This window comes from Papaver somniferum, chromosome 2, assembly GCF_003573695.1.
Source record: "Papaver somniferum cultivar HN1 chromosome 2, ASM357369v1, whole genome shotgun sequence".
Classification (NCBI taxonomy): domain Eukaryota; kingdom Viridiplantae; phylum Streptophyta; class Magnoliopsida; order Ranunculales; family Papaveraceae; genus Papaver; species Papaver somniferum.
This window is the reverse complement of record NC_039359.1, coordinates 26,300,722-26,316,491: the sequence shown is the minus strand read 5'-3', so window position 1 is coordinate 26,316,491 and position 15,770 is coordinate 26,300,722.

The window sequence follows — 15,770 nt, the reverse complement described above, 5'->3', positions numbered from 1 at the left end:
GAGGGACCGACCATGGGGTCATGAAACCGGCCCTGGGTAGTCACGTGACCGCCTGATGATCACTTCATGAAAATCCAAAGTGTTTGGAAGAGTCTTGGACCTAATACGTGCAATTGTGCAAATTAGGTCAAAACTGTGAAACTTGATGGGACCGGCTTCTGTAAGCCAAAGAGCCAATCTTGGTCGGTCAAGATAGCGTGCTCGTGTCCCCAAGGCGTCCGCGTCTCAGTCCTGAGAATTTTGATATTTTCTGGCGTGTAATTGAGCATCCATTCGAGAAAATATGCCAAAATTAGGGTTTCAACGAAACTGAGGAAAACACCATGAGATGATGGAAAATAATTATAAAATAAGGAATAAGGAGGCGTGGGACCGCCTAGGCGAAGGCATGGTCGGCCGGTCGTGGCCACGGTCTCGTGGTGCCTTTTCCTTAATTTTATAGTATTTTGATGATTTTATGAAAAATTCATGAATTTTGAGAAATTTGATGAATTTAGGGAGTTTCCATGAATTGAAGGAGTTTTCATGAGTTCAGGGAAGCAAAAAATATTAAAATAATAAAAATAAGGGCGTGTGGGACCGTGGAGGCGCGGCCGGCCGGCTAAGGCCCGGTCCCACGAGTTTTCATAATTTTTAATATTTTTTTTTAGCTATTTTTCATGATCTGAGGGAATTTTTCCTAATTTGAGAGAAATACCATGAAATCAAGGAATTTGATGAATTCAAGGAAAATAAAAATAATAATAAAACAAAGGTGCGTGTGGGACCAGCTAGGGCATGGCCGGCCGGCCAGGGCCCGGTCCCACAAGTTTGTCATAATTTATTTTATTTTATTATTATTTGGTGATTTTTGCGAAATACCATGAAATCAAGGAGTTTTTTCATGATATTAGAGAAATAATAATAATAATAAAATAATGAGGAATCATGAGGTGTGGGGCCAGCTGGGACCAAGGCACGGCTGGTTGGCCCATGGTCACGCCCCACACTCCTTTCCTTATTTATATATTATTTTTTATGAATTTATGACAATACCATGAAACCGAGGAGTTTCCTCGAGACGAAGGAGATTTGATCAAATGAGAGAATTTCCATCAAATCATGGAAAATATTGTATTAAAAATATAAAACTGGCGTAGGACTGACCACGACATGGTCGGTTGGTCGTGTGTCCGTGTTCCCAGCACCTTGGTCAATATTTTTAATTATTTATTATTTTCTTCCGTATTTTGCATAGGTTCATCGTTTCGTTGTATTTTGAAATACTCGTTCGTGCGGTGACTGTTAGTGCATCGTCGTTGAACACACTTTCACCATGGGTCTTAGTTAGAGGTAGCTCAGACGCCCGGTTGTTGATTATTTATTACTAATTGTGGAATTCAGTGGAGAACAATTCACAAAACTGAGTAATAAGATTTTTATTATTAATTCATATGATCAGCTGAGGATTCGACTACGAATTCATAATAATAAAGTGAGCATTACCATTCCATGGGATCGTAGATTCAACCATAGAATCGGAGTAATTAAGATTTATCTATTACTATTTATGAGACCATTTGTGGATTCGATCATGAAATCGGAGTAATGAGATAATTTAGTTATTGCTATTCTATGATATCAAGCCGTGGATTCGATCATAGAATCAGAACAATTGTCTATTTCCATTCCATGGGACCAGTCGTGGATTAGACCATGGAATAGGAGCAATTGTTATTGCCATTCCATAAGACCAGTCGTGGATTCAACCATGGAATAGGAGCAATAATAGATTATTCTGGGAATTCAGTAGTGAATGTCACGGCAGAATTAATCTTAATTAGGAATAATTAACTTTGTGGCTCTATACTAGAAGAGCAAGTTGTCTAGGAGCATTAATTATACCGATATGAGCTTGTCGGTAAGTCATATCCTTTGTATATTCAGGGTAAACTCGTTGTTTGTTCCTGAAGACGTTATCGCTCTATACTAGCAGAGCAAGCTGTCTAGGAGCCGTCCATCTCGTGATACTATATAGAAATAATCACTGAAAGTGTTCAGTATTCATGAGATATGTCGTTGTCCAGTCGTGAGACTACATATCTACATGCACTCCGAGAGAAAGTACTCTCCGTTTAGAATTCGATGAGAGACCCGTGTCTCAATCTTCACGTCTGATTGCTGGATCAGAGCTTCGTATAATTATGAGTTTAAGATTTTATCCCTTGGTCGAAAATCCACCATCTACATTAGTCTAGTTGAGTTTTCATATATTCCACAAGTTCATTTGTTGAGTATATGAACGACTATACATATCATGTTTTATTGGTTAATGTAGTTGTATATTCCGTAAGGTTTTTCCTTATGTTGAGTATGTGAACGATTAAGTTAGTCGTCTCCGTATGATTATCTTAGTCGTAGCTCCGTAAGTTTACTTATGTTGAGCACCTTCAATTAAATTGATCACTTTTGTGGTTTGATTTAATTGCGTATTCCAATTAAATTAATCATGGGTTTTCTTGTGATTAATTTGGTTGAGTTTTGGATATAGAAAATCATTTCTATGGTTTTTGGTGTCCAATTTAAAAATCCTTATTTTCTTTCGAAATTAAGGTCGCTCTTGTTGTTCTTTCGGGAATGACATCAAATGGGGGAGAGTTCTTTTGAACTTTTGCTTAATGGTAATATCTTGTGGGATGTGCGGCTGTGGAATTTTATAGGGGTTACCTTGTATCTTAAAACTCCTTGATGACTGCATTTAGCTTCGGCTTTATGATTGCATCTAAATTAATTTGGTATGTATTTTTCTTTTAGTCTATGAAATGTCTCTTGTGGAAATTTCATTATGATCCCGTTCTTGTACCTTTGTCAATTTTATTGACAAAAAGGGGGAGAAATATTGTAGTTCACACTACAAATACATATGGTTTTTGGATCATTGTGCAAGGGGGAGTGGTTTCCATGATCGAGATGGACTATTGACTAAGGGGGAGTGATACATATCACCATAGTATTATTGTTAAAGTCGTGATACAATTGGACTTTGATGTTACATAATAATACTATGACACTGTATAATAATGATCGAGAATCTCGATTTCTCTCATTGTTATAGCTACGGATCTTCAACAACGGTGATGCTAAACTTACAACCTTTGGGATCATTGGAGTACTTGGAAGGACGAAGATTTCAGGGAACGTTGAAGATTAGACTATGGAATAGGAGCCACTAAAGTTTATCTTTTTTGTATTCCATATGTATTAATAGTTTTGTCACTAAAATTGACAAAGGGGGAGATTGTTAGAGCATAGCTCGGTCGACCTCGCATGCGTTGCTATCTCAAGCATGTTTGTCAATGTTAGTGATCAAAACTATAAGTCTTGATTTCTATCCTACGTAGCTAAGTCTCGGACTAGGATAGAAAAGTGTAGTTGAGCTCAAGGACTTCATGGAGATTCATCATACAACGACGAAGATCTACTTAAGGAACCGTGGAACTTCATCAACAAAAAGGTATGTGGAGACTTGAACTTATCTATCACTCAAAAGTCTATCTATTCTATCTCCTACTTCTTATGAGACAAAAGTCGTATGCTATATAGACTGGATCATACACATTTGATATTTCGAGCCGAGTATATCTCGCCTATCTATATCTCGAAATCATGTGTTGGTAAAGCGTTTCGCTTTGATCAAGTTTATCTTCACCTAGTGACGAAAGACATGAAAAGTTTCAATTACTTTGAGAATTGCTCTGACGCGAAAAGGTCTGTGAATAACGGCTATATAACGTCCTCTGAGAATGTCTCAATGATTGGAATGAGAGTTTTAGATTACATAACCATGTATTCCTTAATCCAAAGTTTTCGAACTTTGTTGATTGAGAGAAACCGGAGGAATTGGCTTTGCCAAGTCCGCGAACTTACGGAAGTTCTTGTACCGAGAATTTCTGCTGGGATTTTCCAAAAACTCGTTTGCGTGTAAGTCCGCGAACTCAGTCCGCGAACCTAGTCCGCGAACTGGCGAAAGTCTCTTTGCCGAGATTTTCTGCTGAGTTTGGAAAACTCCACCGGTTGTCTTAATTCCGCGAACTTTTTTGTGAGCTTAAGTGGTTATGATCTAAAGATGTGCTCTGAACATGAAACTTAAATTACTAAGGAATGCTCTATGCAAATCGTGGCTATAAAGTTCATGGGCCGATTCAATCGAGTCGAATCATCTTTGTTTGAATTGTGTCTTGTGTAGTTACATAAGATCTCATAGCAATTGAACAACTCTTTAACTAGTTCATTTGTGTCAATTGAACTAGTTATGGTGAAGAAGAACAAGGTTAATATGAAATGCTCATATGGTTAACCTTTTGGGTTACTATGTTGAACCAACATACACGTACACGTTTGGGCATGGTTTTCACAAACCCAGTAAACGTCTACCCAAGTGTGTGTGACAAGCTAAGTTTTCGATCTAACGGTTGAGAAATATTAGCTTGAATCTAAGACATCTAGCATTATGAAAAACTAATCCCCACACGTCTGTGTGATACTAGTGCGCTCGCTAGAGTCGATTCTCCTTTAACCTTTGGTTTTCTTCTCTAAAACCAGGTTAACGACTTAAAGACTTCATTGGGATTGTGAAGCCAGACCGATACTACTTTTATCGTAGTTGTGTGATCTGATCTTGTATCTTCTATCGTACGAGTACAATCTTTGATTGGCTTGAGATCGTGAGAGTTCTCCGATAGGCAAGATAAAGAAGTCACAAACATCTTCGTCTCACTGTTTGTGATTCCTCGACATACCGTCTGTGTAGTCAGGAATGATTGTAGAGAGGTGATTGAATAATCTAGGATGTTCTTCGAGAATATAAGACCGGATTATTAATTGGTTCTTGTTCATCTTGATTTCTTATCTTAAGACGGAACAAAACCTAGGGTTTATCTGTGGGAGACAGATTTATCCTTTGATATACTTTTCTGTGTGAAACAGATTTGTTTATTATCAAGTCTGCGATTTTGGGTTGCAGCAACTCTTGGTTGTGGGTGAGATCAGCTAAGGGAATCAAGTGCGCAGTATCCTGCTGGGATCAGAGCCGTAGGAGTACAACTGTACCTTGGATCGGTGGGAGACTGATTGGGGTTCAACTATAGTCCAGTACGAAGTTAGCTTGGAGTAGGCTAGTGTCTGTAGTGGCTTAATATAGTGTGTATTCAATCTGGACTAGGTCCCGGGGGTTTTCTGCATTTGCGGTTTCCTCGTTAACAAAACTTCTGGTGTCTTTGTTATTTCTTTTTCGCATTATATTTTATATAATTGAAATAATACAGGTTGTGCGTTCGTGATCATCAATTGGAAATCCAACCTTTGGTTGTTGATTGACATTGATTGATCCTTGGACATTGGTCTTTGGTACCGTCCAAGTTATTCCTTGTATTTGATAAAGACTCGCTATTGATTTTAGCTTGAGTAAAAATCAAATCAAGAGAGAGATATTAACTCCCTGAGATACTTTTATCTAGATTGAGTCTGAATGTCTAGTTGATTCTCTAGCAAAGTATTTTGGAGTTAGTCCATACATATTGCTAAGAGAAATATTGGGTGGTGTTGTTAGACCCCCGCTTTTTCAGATTGATCAAACCAACATTCAATCACAATCATGGGTTTAACGGTTCTACCAAAACAAGTTTCGGTTCTACCTCCATGTGAGTACTGTGCATAGTCACGCTAGCTTTCCAAAATTCGGTTGACTAGGTACTAGGATCGGTTCCCCACATATATATGGTATCTAACTTATATGTGTTGCACATGTCCATAGGATCGGTTCTCGTTTGCCTAAAAACGTGTTGCACATGTCCATAGGATCGGTTCCCCTTTCTGCTATAAACCTTGCTGCACCCCATACAAGGATCGGTTCCCCTTTGTGATGTACTGCGCCTCTTACTAGGATCGGTTCCCCTTTCCCATATTTGGTCAGACAAAACACAAACCCGATCATACCATCTCAGGTGATTACTTAAGATCGGTTTCACTATTAAAATTCATACCAATATATAATCCAGGCCTTTGTGAATAGTTTTACCAAGAACAGAAACAAGTTGTCAGCGGTTATACTCAATCACACGTATTGGGTGTTCATAAGATATGAAATGAATAACAAAACCAATAACACCTGGCAATTTCCTTTTCGGTTCACAAACAAGTTTATGAACTTACTTCCTTAGAACACGTGTAAATATTGTTCCCTGGGATGAAATCCTAACCTCATACCCATACATAATCACAATAGCATTCAAATGATTATGGCGATGTCTTATCTACAAAGTCTAATGGTTAAGCAATAAACCTCGTATTGTATTCCTTAATACTATGTCTATCTAGAGTTCAAATATGCTTCGCAGTTATGTTTTCAATATGCACGACTTGAAATATACGTTAGGGAATGAAACAGTTCAAGTCAAATATCACTAACCTCAAGTGGAAGGATGATTGTTGTCGTTGTAGCTCCTTGATTCTTCACATCTTCAAGACTTCGCAATACTTGTAATGTCTCATATCCTAATACTTTCAAGCTAACCTATACGAAGTTGACTCTAGTACATAATCAAGCGACTCTTAACATGAGTTTTGATTCACTAAAATATGACAACCAAACTTGACATACCAACTACTTGGTGGGTTCAACCAAGCCATGCTCTAACAATCTACCCCTTTGTCAATTTTAGTGACAAAACTCTTACATCATATGGATAAACAAATTACAAGAATTCACTACACATCCGCTTGATTCCCGATTCAACAGCACAGTAAAACTGCTTACATTCAATCCTTGAAAATGCCGTTGTTGACATTATAATAACAAAGATAATACTCCCCCTAAGGAAGATAGGTAGATATTGAATCTGCACGTCTTTGTTATACCAATTCATATGACATATTACTCCCCCTTAGTCTGTGCTTTCACTCTTTCGTTAGATAAACGTTCAAGCACCATTGTTCTTTGCCTTAGCGATACCAATCAATATAAAATCAATGCCAGTATCACCTGTTTACTCCATATATTTCTCCCCCTTTTTGTCACAAAAATGACAAATAAACGAAAAAATAAAGGACAACACGTAAAGAATCTTACAAATCTCAAAATAGACTTGCAAATCTGTAGAGTTAGGCACGAGTGTTCCACACATCATGTTCTGATAACCAATATCAAAACCGAAACTACAAGTAGTTTTATTTTGATATGTTATCAAGGAAACAATTGTCTGAAATAATTTTTCCAATTTAGTTTAGCAAACCAAAAATCAACTAAGCACTTTAGTCCCTTTGCTAAACCGATTGTTCAAAAACACCGCTTAATTCGATAAAACCAAAATAAAGATAAACTCTATTTTTCTCATCAGGTTCTAATTATCCATAAACTTAGACCTTTCAATTTTAAACAAGACAAGTACTAGGTTAGTTAACTAGCATTTCTTGTTAAGGCATTCGATTAGACTTGAATAACCGAAACCTCACTTCGATAAGTCTAACTAAGATCAGAATTAACTTAGTTTCTCTTATCCGGAATCGAATTGGACTAAACAACTCATCCCGTACACCTTTTTATTTCGTTAAGCCATAAATAATTTATACAAACCAAAACAAATCAACTTTCATAATTATTCACCTCAACCGGAAGCAATTGAAACAACATAGACATTAAAAGCACCGCAATTGCACCGAAATTTTGTAATCCTAAACAATTCATACCATACAAAAGCAAGATAACAATAGTTTTTCTTAACCGGAACCAATTGAATCACACATAACATCAATTGTAATGAAATTTTGTAAGCCTAAACAATTGATACCACACAATAAAGCAAGATAACAATAGTTTTTCTTAACCAAAACCAATTGAATCACACATCCACGCACACATCATGGAATAAGTATCAATTATACCGAAATTTTGTTAAGCAAAAGCAACAAATATATATAATATAAACTCAGGCTTTTCTTAAACAGGAAAACAATTAACTAACAAGAATGTTACCTCAAATTTCGCATCCACTTCTCCAATATGTTTGCATCTTCGTCCAGGGAAAATTGATATCAAAATATCATCACGTTGTCATCCTTATGCCAAAACAAAAGAATAACAACAACCCTCAACCTTTACTAGAGAAAGGTTGAAAACCGGTTTTAACAATTGCAAGCAAGAGTTGAAAACCGTCGAAACACATATGATTTTATGCTAAACCAAAACCGATTCAACATATTGTGACTTTTTAACATATTGTTTCTACCAGTACCCCTCATGATTCTTTGATAAAGCCTACCAACATGGGATAGAACTTAATCCTGCTAAACCAAAAAGTCACCCAAACAATAAGGGTTCACAATATATGAGATCGAATATTATGGTAGTAAAACCGAAATCAAACATCCCATAAACAATTTGCAATACACCATAAATATTCAACATAAAATCAAGTATTGCAATTACCTCAATCTTTTAGGAAATTGAATTACGAAACCAACTAAAAAATAATGAGGTCATTCCGAGTTCGGACGAAGAAGTTTTGCGCAAAATAGTTTTTACACATCTTCGTAAGGGTACCTCTCACTAGGATCGGTTCCCTCACCATGACATGGTACTAGGATCGGTTCCCTCACTATGACAGGGTACTAGGACCGGTTCCCAAGAGTTACTTGTGAAGATCACAACACTAAACTTTTTTCAACATAACTTTTGCATACGATGTCCGGATTCAGTGATTTTTGGATCGTTTTAACCGTAAAAACAAGAGCTACACATATATGATCAGTAGATATCAACATCATAAACTCAAAATTACCGTTTATTTCAAAACCCAAATAGAGAAAGTATGAGTATAGAAGAAAATAAATCTCCTAAAGATGTTAATTAGTCATATAATAATCGAGAGATCATATGCTTAGTTTCATGTGCTTCCTCACCTTTCAAAGTTGAGCACCAAGGTGAGTATGCACATTCTAACACAACTAGGTTGTGTTGATTTGATCCTTGTCTTGTTCGTCACGAGTGACTAAGACGGAATCATCACTCTTGACCTCTTGCTTGGTTTGTTTTCTCTTGTTCCATCTCTTGTTTTTCTTCTTTGACTTGTGATGTAGAGTGTCATTATCACAACCTTTACTAGTACAATAGATTTCAGACATAATATCTTTCTTTATCCTTTCAAGAAGACTGTCACCAATAATTAACAGTTGAGAGTCATTCTTGTGACTAACTTTTGGTCCCTTCTTGGCTATGGAGGACTTCGGGACCCATTTAGAGTTAGTTTTCGCAGGAGCCGCTTTCTCCTTCATACCATTATGACGATTGCCTTTTGAATACTTTGCGAAACATCCTTTCTCCAATTTGGAACATCAGATCTTGTCTTTGCATTTGAAACGTCATCTCTCTTTCTATAATTGGGTATTTCATGAGATGACCTTATCGAGTGATATGCAAACTTTGAACTATCATTATAATAATTATTTTGCCTAAACTTAGGGCAATAACAATCTGAGTTCTTATGAGGAGAAAACTTAGCCAATTCGTTTGATACAAAAGAAAGTTCATCTTGCATCTTACGAACTTTGCATCCCCATTGCAAGTTTCCTTTATTACCACAATAAAAACAATGCTTAGTATAAATATAAGAAGTATGAGTTTTAATGTTACCTTTTTGTGGATCCTCTAGCATTGGAGATCGACGAGTTTTCTTCTTCTTCTTCTTCTTCTTCTTCTTATCTTTGGTCAAAGTTGTTGCTTCCTTCACATTAGTAGAAAAGCTTTCTTTGATTACTGCTGGTTGAACACTTTTCTTAGGCTTGACAGACTTTTCTTCTTTACAAGAAATATGAGCATCTTTGTCATCAATGGAAGCCTCTGGTTGAGAAGAATTTGTAGTTTTAACAAATTTTACCTCTTTGCTAATATTTGAAGCATTTATTCCTTTATAGCCCAATCCTCGTGTATCACGATGATTTCTACTTGCTTCTAACATTGAGGTTAACATTTTTGAGATTTCATTGGATTTTTTCAGTTCCAAATTTTCTTCTTCCAACATCTTGATTTTATCAAGAGCACTGGCTAGATCAGCCTCAAGGCGTTTTTCTCGTGAGAGATATACACCTTCTTTCTCTTTAAAACTATTTTGTTGAGAGTTAATCCTTGCATCAGATTCAATAAGTTTCTCTTTCAACAAAAGAATTTTTTCAAGAGCAGCATCACGCTCCCTTTTTAACAGTTCTATTAGAGAGAGACTAACACTTACTTTATCCTCAAGATTCTGTATTTGTTGAGAATCATTTTTCTTCAACTTTTCGTAGTCTAGACGATGCCTTTCACATTCAGTAATCTTTAATTGTAAAGTAACCTGAAGTTCCTTTACTTTCTCATTAGCCACACATAAGATAATTTCGTTAGACAAAAAGCGATCATGAATATCTTCCAACTTAGAGTTTGTAACCTCTGATTCTGAAGGTGGTTTAAAAACCTCTTGCGATACATTAAACGAGTCTTTCAATAATTTTCGCTTTTGATTAATCTTACTTTGACTCATTTCTTATAGGTTGGATCTCACCAAACACAGATTGTTAGATCTTTTCGTGTTTGCCTGCTCTGATACCAATTGAAAAGGAGAGGGTACCCAAATATACCTCAAGCTAAAAAATTTCCTACCTATAAGTACTTTCTCCGGAAGTGATTGTTTATGGACTGAGTCGAGACAATAAAACTAATTGGTTCACACTTCGTGTGATCGTCTATGGATACGGGATCGAGACAATACAACAACGAAGTATGTTTACTTGATACAAAGGTTCGGACTTAACCAAACACAATAGTATTGCTTATCAAGTAAATATGAATTAACGTTTGTGCGATTTACTTTAATTATAATAAAACAATTATAATACGGAAATATAAAGTAAATGACACAACAAGATTTTGTTAACGAGGAAACCGCAAATGCAGAAAAACCCCGGGACCTTGTCCAGAATTGAATACTCTTAGGATTAAGCCGCTACAAAAAATTACACCTAACTTCGTATAGTTGAGACCAATCAACTAAACCTATAGTTCACCTAGTTCCGTCTGTATTCCCAGGCCTCCAACTTATAAATAAGTCATGTACTTGGAACAATTCCTTTGCTTCGTATTCCAAACAGTAAAGGAACAACAAATCTGTTTGGTATCAACTCTATTCAACCAAGTGATATGAGTCGGACAAAGGCTCTTCCGTTTATCTTAACATAAACTCCTTCGTCATGTCCTTAGATTTATATTATGTTCAATTACCGAAGTAATCGTTTAAGATTAAGACAACAACACTCTTAATCCAAAGAATTGTGTTGATGCCAATCTGCTCAATTAATCAATCCAATCTACCACAAAGATAAACCAATTATTAATTGGATCCTCTTTTACCAAAACAAGTATTGTGCACACCAAATATTATAAACCCAAGTCAGATCTTCAATATCTTCTTTGTCTTCAAATCTTCTTAAATCTTCAATAAAAACCTGCACACAATCACTTGAATCTCTTGTGATCAATCACGCACAGAACGGAGTCTGTTAACAATGGATTATCACAAGGTCGTCTTTAGAACTCACAACAGTCTAAAGATCCCTATCGAAACTATGAACTAGTTTGAGTGAATCTTATATCAGAATAAAAGATTCTCAAGAATAATCAAACTAGGTGCAATCAGATTTCAACCACCGTTAGTCAATCAAATCAATCGGAAACAAAAGATAAACCGCAATTATCTAGTTTCCCACCAAAGGTACACGCTAGAGCTTCTCAATCCCAAAGAAGACTTTAAACTGAGCGGTCGTAAGAGATTTCGCCTAATTAGGTTACTGTCCTCTCCGAATAGGCGGTTACACCAATAACAACAACAAAAGAGGAACTCTGTTGTTACGAAGGATTAGTTTGCTAGAAAGGAAAACTACAAGTATTTATAGACAAGGAAGTTTGGACACCAAGAAATTTCCAAAACCGAAAATATTCTCAAGATATTCATTAAAGCACAAATTCGGTTTTCATAATTCCTTGAAATGCTCTGTCCAAAAATAATGATCTAAATATCTCGGAAAATCTAATTAGTAAATGCACATTACTAATTCTGGAATTTCCCTACAAAATGAAATTAATACCCTTAATTAAAAGTTTCTTAACTTACTTATGTTTCGATCCTGGGATTCTCTTCCCTTATCCGTTAAGGAAGATATTTGAACAATTAAAGAAATAAACATTCACATCACATGTTCAAAGTATGTCGACATCCTTACTTTGTAAGTTCTCTTTCACACTTACAACCTTGAAACCGATTTGCCACACTTCCAAACAAGTTTATAATCGGTTCATCTCACTTTAAAGAACTATGTTATTGATCAAGCCAACATTCAATCACAATCATGGGTTTAACGGTTCAACCAAAACAAGTTTCGATTCTACCTCCATGTGAGTATTGTGCATAGTCACGCTAGCTTTCTAAAATTCGGTTGACTAGGTACTAGGATCGGTTCCCCACATATATATGGTATCTAACTTATATGTGTTGACATGTCCATAGGATCGGTTCCCGTTTTCCTAAAAACGTGTTGCACATGTCCATAGGATTGGTTCCCCTTTCTGCTATAAACCTTGTTGCACCCCATACAAGGATCGGTTCCCCTTTGTGATGTACTTCACCTTTTACTAGGATCGTTTCCCCTTTCCCATATTTGGTCAGACAAAACACAAACCTGATCATACCATCTCAGGTGATTACTTAAGATCGGTTTCACTAATAAAAGTCATACCAATACATAAGCCAAGCCTTTGTGAATAGTTCTACCAAGAACACAAACAAGTTATGAGCGGTTATACTCAATCACACATATTGGTTGTTCATAAGATATGCAATGAATAACAAAACCAATAACACCTGGTAATTTCCTTTTTGGTTCACAAACAAGTTTATAAACTTACTTCCTTAGAACACATGTAAACATTGTTCCCTAGGATGAAATCCTCACCTCATACCCATACATAACTACAATAGCATTCAAATGATTATGGCGATGTCTTATCTACAAAGTTTAATGGTTAAGCAATAAACCTCGTATTGTATTCCTTAATACTATGTCTATCTAGAATTCAAATATGCTTCGCAGTTATGTTTTCAATATGCACGACTTGAAAGATACATTAGGGAATGAAACCGTCCAAGTCAAATATCAATAACTTCAAGTGGAAGGATGATTGTTGTCGTTGTAGCTCCTTGCTTCTTCACATCTTCAAGACTTCGCGATACTTGTAATGTCTCATATCCTAATGTAGATGGTGGATTTTCGACAAAGGGTAAAATCGTAAAACCATAATTGTACATACTCCTGATCCAGCAATCGATGAGTATTGAGGCTCATGTCTCTCATTAAAGCATGAAAGTTCATGCCGCAAGAACCTCTGACTGAGAATATTGTCTCTCAGAGCATATGCAGATGTGCAGTCTCTCAACTGAGACAACGGCATATCTCATGGATACTGAGAAATTTCAGTAATCACTTTTATATAGAATCGAACGATTGGACGGCTCCTAGACAGCTTGCCTGCTAGTATAGAGCAATAACGTTTTCAGGATGTAACAATGTTTTCCCTGACTATATAAAATACATGTATATAGAATCATTATGATTGGACGGCTCCTAGACAGCTTGCTCTAGTATAGAGCGATAAGTCTTCAGGATGCAACAAAGTGTTTTCCCTGACTATACTATACATAATAAATATGACGCTTCAACAAGCTCATATCGCTCAATTATTGAATAATTAATGCTCCTAGACAGCATTCCTGCTAGTATAGAGCCATCAAATAATTATCTCTAATCCTTAAATTCATTAGCTGAATATTCGTAAATACTCTACATTTTTCATAATATTTCATTACTTCAATTCGTGGTTCTTCCTAGCATAATTCCATGGGTTAGTGATAAATATTCAACGTGCGGGCATCTGAGCCACCATCGAGTAAGCCCCAAGAAAATGGTGCAAGTGTATTCAGCAATAAATGCACTGACGAGCACCTGAACGCACGAACGAACATTTGCTGATAACATGAAGGAACGATCAAACCATGGAGAAAATAATAATAATAAAATATTTAAAGAGGCGTCTAAGGGGACCAATCCCACCGGCCGGCCGGTCATGTTGTCGTGGTCGGTCCCACGCTTCTCCCTTTATTTTATCATATTTTATGAAACTCGTCAGTTTCATGATATTTCCTTCACATCAAGGAAATTACACAAAAATTACATAAAATCAGGAAAGGTGTCATGGGATCGTGGTCACTAGCCGGACGGCCATGCCCTAGCTGTGACCATCCCACACCTTGTAATTCCTTATTTTATTGATTATTTCCATCATCTTGTGCAAATTCCTTAATTTTATGAAACTCCTCAGTTTCATGATATTTCCTTCAAATCAAGGAAATTACATAAAATTATGTAAAATTAGAAAAAGGTGTCACGGGACCGTGGTCACTAGCCGGCCGGCCATGCCCTAGCCGTGACCATCCCACACCTTGTAATTCCTTATTTTATTAATTATTTCCATCATCTCATTGAAATTCCTTAATTTTATGAAACTCCTCAATTTCATGATATTTCCTTCACATCAAGGAAATTACACAAAAATTACATAAAATCAGGAAAGGTGTCTGATGTGATCTCAATAATGTTGTAGTAATAAGTTCATTGAGGCTTGTGAAAGCAAAAGATTCTAGACTTAATAAAACTTAAAAATAAAGAAAACTTAACTCAAAATTGATTTCAAGATATGAGAAAATAACCAAGACACTGATTCCACTATTACACATGAATGAATGATGGTAAATAACTCAAAACTCTAATTATCTTTAAGCCCCTTATTTTCTTAACTCACAAATAATCAGGCAAATTCTCAAATATTAATTGCATCCCCAAAGCATAGATTATCTAAACAAAGTATAACCTATCTAATTGAATCACAACTAATGAAGAAAATTATGCAAACAATTAAAAACTCTGCAAAAGCACTGATTGAGTGAATTATAAATTATAAATTAGAGAAAATAAAATAGTTACCAATTATTCATGCGTAAATAGCTTCCTCATTGCCTTGGTTGTGAGAGAATTAGCTCATCATCATGTTGGAAACACGCTCAAAAATCATTATTATTGCTCAAAGGGTGTTTACAAAGATGAAATGGAGAAAATGATGAAAATCGGGTGTTTGCAACGTTTATAGTTGTTGCAAACACTGTTACAGAAAGCGATAAAGATGAACTGTTGCTGTTACTGTAACTCTGCGAACTTCATATGAATGTCGTTGTCACTGTAGCATGAACGACAGCCTATGGTGGTCTTTGTTCTTCGTTTTCTTCGTAGCAGTAGCAGAAATGGTGGTCTTCTGCAACTCGATTATATCGACTTTCTGATGCTCTGAAACTCTCCCAATCTCTCCGTCCCTCCTCGGTATCCTATCCGCCTATTTATAACTCTGAGCAACAATAAATCTCGATTAATTGCGAAATATTTTTGATTATTCTTCATGCAGGATCCGGGAATATATTTTCCTTTTCAACTCTTTCACGCACTCTGCTGGTGTCTAGTTCTCCATATTTATCTCTTCCACTTTCCTATATTCAGCAAACACGTCCCAAACGGAGTCAAACTCGTTGAGAACACACGTTGTTCTTCCAAAAATAAACCCGAGCGTTTTTCTAACCTCTATTGCGTTGGATTCTCACGTATCTTCC